This window comes from Felis catus, chromosome C1 (assembly GCF_018350175.1).
Source record: "Felis catus isolate Fca126 chromosome C1, F.catus_Fca126_mat1.0, whole genome shotgun sequence".
Classification (NCBI taxonomy): Eukaryota; Metazoa; Chordata; class Mammalia; order Carnivora; family Felidae; genus Felis; species Felis catus.
Window position 1 is genome coordinate 220,334,300 of NC_058375.1, and position 6,060 is coordinate 220,340,359.

At 62.5% G+C, this 6,060-nt stretch overlaps 1 long non-coding RNA gene across 3 annotated transcripts; it reads right to left on the reverse strand.

The window, feature by feature from the left end:
- Positions 1-205: 205 nt before the first annotated feature.
- Positions 206-4,990, reverse strand: LOC123379329. 3 transcript variants are annotated; one of them, XR_006583681.1, is made up of 3 exons: positions 3,032-4,982; positions 2,451-2,855; positions 206-2,258 (listed from the first exon to the last, which is right to left on the reverse strand). It is a non-coding gene; the product is annotated as an uncharacterized LOC123379329 (long non-coding RNA). The 3 variants fall into 3 exon arrangements; XR_006583682.1 differs by lacking the exon at positions 206-2,258 and having other exon boundaries at positions 2,281-2,855; positions 3,032-3,295; positions 3,385-4,989; XR_006583680.1 differs by lacking the exon at positions 206-2,258 and having other exon boundaries at positions 2,281-2,855; positions 3,032-4,990.
- Between the last annotated feature and the right edge of the window lie 1,070 nt (positions 4,991-6,060).

Sequence of the window (6,060 nt, forward strand, 5' to 3'; positions counted from 1 at the left end):
CCTGAACATCCTTTAAACCTGTAATGAGACCCCGCGCGCTCCGGTCGCCAGGCCCCCGGGGAGCAGCAGGTCCCGCCCAAACCCCCGCCCGGAACCCCGCACCCACCCACGGAATCCCCGCACCAGAGCACAGAACCCCGCACCTGCACACGGAGCCCACGGGGGTGCATTGAGCCCCGCACCGTGCACAGAATCCCAGCACCCAACCACGGAACCTCGCACCCCTGCACGGAACCCCGCACCCCTGCACGGAACCCCGCACCCACGCACGGAACCCCGCATCCGCACACGGAACCCCGCACCCGCACACGGAGCCCACAGGGGAGCATAGAGCCCCGCACCCGCGCGTGGAATCCCCGCACCCCTGCACGGAGCATGCCTGTGACGGCCCCGAGCTCCCAGGGTGGGACCTGCAGAAATGAGTGACATTCAGACCTCGCTGCTCTGGACGGACACCACTGAGAGGGGCAAGGGGAGCCCACAGGGCTGAGTGGTCCCCCACCGCGATGGGGTGGCAGCGGGGGGATGGGGAGGTTTCCTGCCGGCGGGACTTGGGCGGCCGCTCTCTGGTGGCGGAGGCGCTCCCGCCGGCCGACGGGGCTCAGGAGAGCCGGGGCAGCTCAGGCTGTGGATGGCCGGTGTGCCTGGGGCTGAGCCCTGGACTCCGTCAGCTCTGGGGCCCTCCTGGGAACGTGCCTTGGGCAGAGGCTTCTGGCCTCCGAGCCGCGGGGACCTCCCTGTCACAGGCCTGTCCTCGTGGGTAGGAGGTGGCTTTGTGTGTGGTGCCCGCAGAGTGTTCTGAGCACCAGGAAGGCCCCCAGGAGGCGCTGGCTGAACCGGGAGTGGACAGAGGGCACCAGAGGCACCAGACTGTGAGGAGTCCCCCTCCATACCCTGGGGGAGCCCGAGGACCCAAAGGGCGCGAAGGGCATTGTCACCGCTGCTCCTGGGACCGAGCCTCTGGCCACGAACTGCACACGTCTTCTGGCAGGGACCCGGGTCACCTTGTCCCACGCGTGGGCCTTTGGGGCGTGCTCCGGGGCCTCTGCTAGTCCCTGAACCCAGCGGACCCTTGGCCCTAACCGTGGGGCTGAGGACGCGGCTGGGCCCAGGGCCGGAGCGGTGGCCGGCCCGTGCAGCGCCAGGCATTTGGGCTTCTGCTCCTGAACCTCACCGCGTCTGATGACGCACGCGCAGAGGGCGGTCTCTGTCCAACCAAGTGCCCTCGTACCCGGAGACCCCATTAGAGCCCACCGTGCCAGAGCTCCGGGCCCAGGTGGAGTGCAGTCTGCGTCTGGGGCTCGGCGACCGGCTCCAGGTCGGAGGGAATCTGCCGCCCGCGGCTCAAATCCCAGGGGGACCCCTGCCAAGGGGCCCAGGGGCCCACCCGCAGTCCCAGCTGCAGGATCGGGGGGCGTCTGGCTGGAAGAGTGCGGCCCTGTCAACCCTAAGGCCCAGGTCTGACCCCACCTCTGTCGTCAATGATGCCGGAAGTTTCTATTATTGGAAATGCCTGTCTGGAGCCCTCAAAGCCCTATGACATGGCCGTCTCCACTGTAGCTATGAGCCCCTGGAGACCCAAGAGCGGAAAAGCCACATGGCCTCTATGCGCGTCCTGGGGCTGCTGTGACACATGACCGGCAACTCGCATGAAACGATAGATGTGGAGGCCAGAAGTCAGAACCAACGTGCCAGCAGGGGTCCGGGGGAGGATCCTTCCTGCTGCTCTGGCTTCTGCTGGCCCCTGTTCCCCTGGCTTGTGACAGCCCCTCTCCGGCCTCTGCCTCCATCATGGGCCTGCGTCTCAGATCTCCCTCTGCTTCTCTTATAAGGACACCTGTCATTGGATTTAGAGCCCCCACCCCCACCCCAGGATGATCACACCCTGAGATCCTCAGTTACTTCTGCAAATATCAAATAAAGCCACACGCACAGGCAGCAGGGATCGTGACAGGGACGTGCCATTTGCGGGGGGGGGGGGGCAGGGGGGCAGCAGGAGGCCCCTAGCTCACTGGGGTCTGGGTCCCAGGAGGCAGAATTAGGACAGAGCTAAGACCAGCCGGACGGGAGCAGATGTTACCGAGTGTAACCAGGGGCTTGTCTCCAGAAACCGCCCCGGGCAGAGGGATCGTCCATCACCGGGCAAGGCACAGGCTTCACCCTCACCGCTGCTGGAGGGAGGCAGGACAAGGTCCCTTCCAAGGGTCCTTCCAGATCTCAGAGCAAAATGCCCTTTCTCTACTGCACCTTTATCCAGGCTGAAAGAGATCACAAACCAAATTGGCCAAAGGCTTAACAGGAATTGATTTTGATTTAGAGGCCTCGGTGTTTTCTCTGTCCCCGATGAAAGGAGAGCGGGACGAGACCTGTTTCTGATCACCCCGAGAATTGTATCTGATCTAACTCCCTGCCCCACGCAGTCTGCTCCCGACGAGGTCAGCCTTTCTTACCGTCTCACGGTGGTTGCTGTGCTTGACCCCCCAAAGGCAAAGGAAATCGAATCTCGTCTTTTCTTCCCACCTCATGTCTTCTCACTCTAAGAACGATTCTCCTGAACTCAGAGTCTTACAGCCAGACTTCTTCGCTGCGAACTCTGCAGCAGCAGGCAGGTGGACCATTGTCCCCCATCTGGGTGGTGTGATGCAGAATGTCCCCACCTCGGGCATTTCCTTGGGAACCTTCATCCCTGTGTTTGGAGGAGGGCACGCTTTCTAACACACTGGATGGGAGATTCTTGGGCCAGAATCTCACTGTTCACTCGTCTCATGACCTTGAGAAGGCCAAGTCTGACTTTGGGGAGGCATTGGAATCCAAGGTGTGTTGTGGGAGCTCCCAGAAGTGAGCATGCTTCGGTCCTTGAGAGAGAGCCTGAGTCATGAGGGTGCCCCAGCCCCAGGGTCCCCTTTCCCGGCACCGTCCCTCGAGGCTGCCTCCCCCCAGCTGTCTCCAGCCCCCCGCCCTCGACCAGTCCTCGAGGGCCACGCTCCTTAAAGGAACCACCTGTGTTTGCTGCCTCTACTGCCCCTCCTACCTGCTGCCCGCCGGCTGTGGGCACTCAAGACAGGCGTCTGGGCCTCACCGTCCTCTCTGGGAAACACGCTCCTTGGGACCCACTTATAAGAAACACTTCCTTTTCTCCGCTCCCAGACTGAACTCTGGACTTTGGAAGTCTGGGTTTTAGAAACGATTCTAAAACGGGTATTCTGTTTGATGCTAAAGTTTCCCCCGGGCCTCTCGGGCACGCAGCTTAGAACCTTAAATCCTGGGCTGGAAGGACCCGCAGGGATGTCACTCACTGTGCGATAAGAGGGGATAATGGCGGTTATTGTTTTAAAAGCTCAACCGGGGGCCCAGAGAGGGGTGGCCGCTTGCCCAAAGACGCACGTCGACTTAGCTGGGCTGGACGCAGCACCCCGCGGTCCTGGATCGGTGCTGTTCCGACCCTGTTCTCGTGTCGCCAAACCTCAGCCAGTTTCCATGACAGCGTTCCGCTTTCTCCTCCCTCCGACCTCCAGACCAGAGAGACAGAAGCCGTTTTTGCCGCTGTATTTCTAACATGATAAAAAGAAAAGTGCTTTCGAGGACATGTAAGTCTCTTCGGAGGGTGACCCTCGCAGTCAGTGGCGGAAGAACCTTGATTTCTGCCCCCGACACAGCGTCTGCACATACCTGGAATCCTACGCGTTCCTTTTGATCACCACTCTTAGCGAGTCCCCTTCTGCGATCAAACCCTGTCCCCTTTGAAGTTTGCTGGGGCTTCCTGAGACCCAGGTCCTGGCGGCCACAGCCTCTTGCTCCAAATGGAGAGGCCGGCAGGTGGATGGAGCCCAAGGTTTCTTCTAGGGCCTTTACCCACATAGACGCTTCTCCATGGGAGCGCTCACTGGCCACCACTGGACAGGCCACACGGAGTGGACACGCCCACCCTTCACTCCCTGAATTTCTCTAAAAATGACACTCCCCCCAGTCCAGTGATGCTGGAGGGACTATAAATGTGGCAGCAGGCACATGACCCGAGCCACCCAATCGCCACTGCCCAGCCCCTGAGCCCCAGCCCAGGGATGGGCACACGATCCCAGCCGCCAATCAGTCCTGTGGGAGATTTATGAGTGTAGTGAAATTTGAGTGTTGCTCTGTGTCTGGATAGACCTGGAGAGACAGTCTACCTGAGAATAAAGCTACGCAGGGAAAGCCCAGGAGAGAGAAAGGGAGAGGAAGGTGGCTCTAATAACCTTGTCTCATCTCCTGGATCCAGCTATGCCTGAAGCCCCTTACATTTTCCAATTCTGTAGTCCCATCAATCATCCTATTTCTTTGAGCAAGGAAAATGTCTGTCACTGGCACACAAAAGATGCCTGACCTCTAAACAACGCCTTCTCTCAGAGACTGGACTGGAGAGGGGCAGCTGGCGGGCTGACCTCCTAGTGACAGGCCACCCTTCGGAAGGACCTGTTCCCCCAGGCCACCGGAAGCTCCCTCTACCAGGGGCCGGTCCTCTGGAGGGCCGCACTGTGCCCCGTAATGTCCACAGCGAGGGTCCTGGGGCTCCAGGGAGCCCGTCGTGGCTGGGAGACCACGCCAGGTGGGGCGTCCCCAGGCAGGAAAACCACGGGCTGAAACGTGACTCTCCAATGAGAGCCCCCCCCGAGCCCGGGCCCGGCTGAATTCAGGAAGCAGCGCCCTTGTGTTTCGGGGTGTGTACGTCCTGGGCCTGCGAACGGCTCACAGCTGTCATTGGATGCTTCGCCCCGGGGGGCTCTGTGGAGCCCGTGGGAATGCCTGATGTGCGGGAGAGGCAGCGTGGCCCACACCGACCGTGGCGGGTCTGCTGAAAGCACAGAGGCCCCCCCGGAGGCTGGTCGGCCCCTCCCCCATCGTCTCCAGCAGCATCAGCACCTGCAGGGCCCCCCAGCCCTGCATTTCCTGCTCACCTACAAGTGCACATTCGATGAAGGCTGAGCTCCACTGCCACTCCCCCCCCAGCTCACCACCTCCCGACTCTCCCCCCCAGCTCACCACCTCCCGACGCCCCCCCCCAGCTAACCACCTCCCGATTCACCCCCAGTTCACCACCTCCAACTCCCCCCCAGCTCACCACCTCCCGACTCCCCCCTCAAGCTCACCACCTCCCGACTCTCCCCCCCAGCTAACCACCTCCCGACGCCCCCCCCAGCTAACCACCTCCCGATTCACCCCCAGTTCACCACCTCCAACTCCCCCCCAGCTCACCACCTCCCGACTCCCCCCTCAAGCTCACCACCTCCCGACTCTCCCCCGCAGCTAACCACCTCCCGACTCCCCCCCCAGTTCACCACCTCCCGACTCCCCCCCCAGCTCACCACCTCCCAACTCCCCCCCCAGCTCACCACCTCCCAACTCCCCCACCCAGTTCACCACCTCCCGACTCCGCCCCCAGCTCACCACCTCCTAGCTTGCCCCCAAGCTCACCACCTCTCCCTCAGCTAACCACCTCCCGACTCCCCCCCAGCTCACCACCTCCCGACTCCCCCACTAGCTCACCACTTCCTGACTCTCCCCCCCAGTTCACCACTTCCTGTCTCCCCCCCCAGCTCACCACCTCCCGACTCCCCAACAGCTCACCACCTCCTAACTTGCCCCCAAGCTCACCACCTCTCCCCCAGATAACCACCTCCCAACTCCCCTCCAGTTCACCACCTCATGACTCCCCCCCCAGTTAACCACCTCCCGACTCCCCCCCCAGCTAACCACCTCCCGACTCCCCCCCCAGTTAACCACCTCCCGACTCCCCCCCCAGCTCACCACCTCCCGACTCCGCACCCAGCTAACCACCTCCCGACTCCCCCCGCAGCTCACCACCTCCCGACTGCCCCCCCAGCTCACCACCTCCCGACTCCCCCGCCCCCGTTAACCACCTCCCGACTCCGCCCCCAGCTAACCACCTCCCGACTCCCCCACCAGCTCACCACCTCCCGACTCCCCGCCCAACTCACCACCTCCCGACTCCCCCACCAGCTCACCACCTCCCGACTCCCCCCCAGCTAACCACCTCCCGACTCCCCCCCCCCAGCTCACCACCTC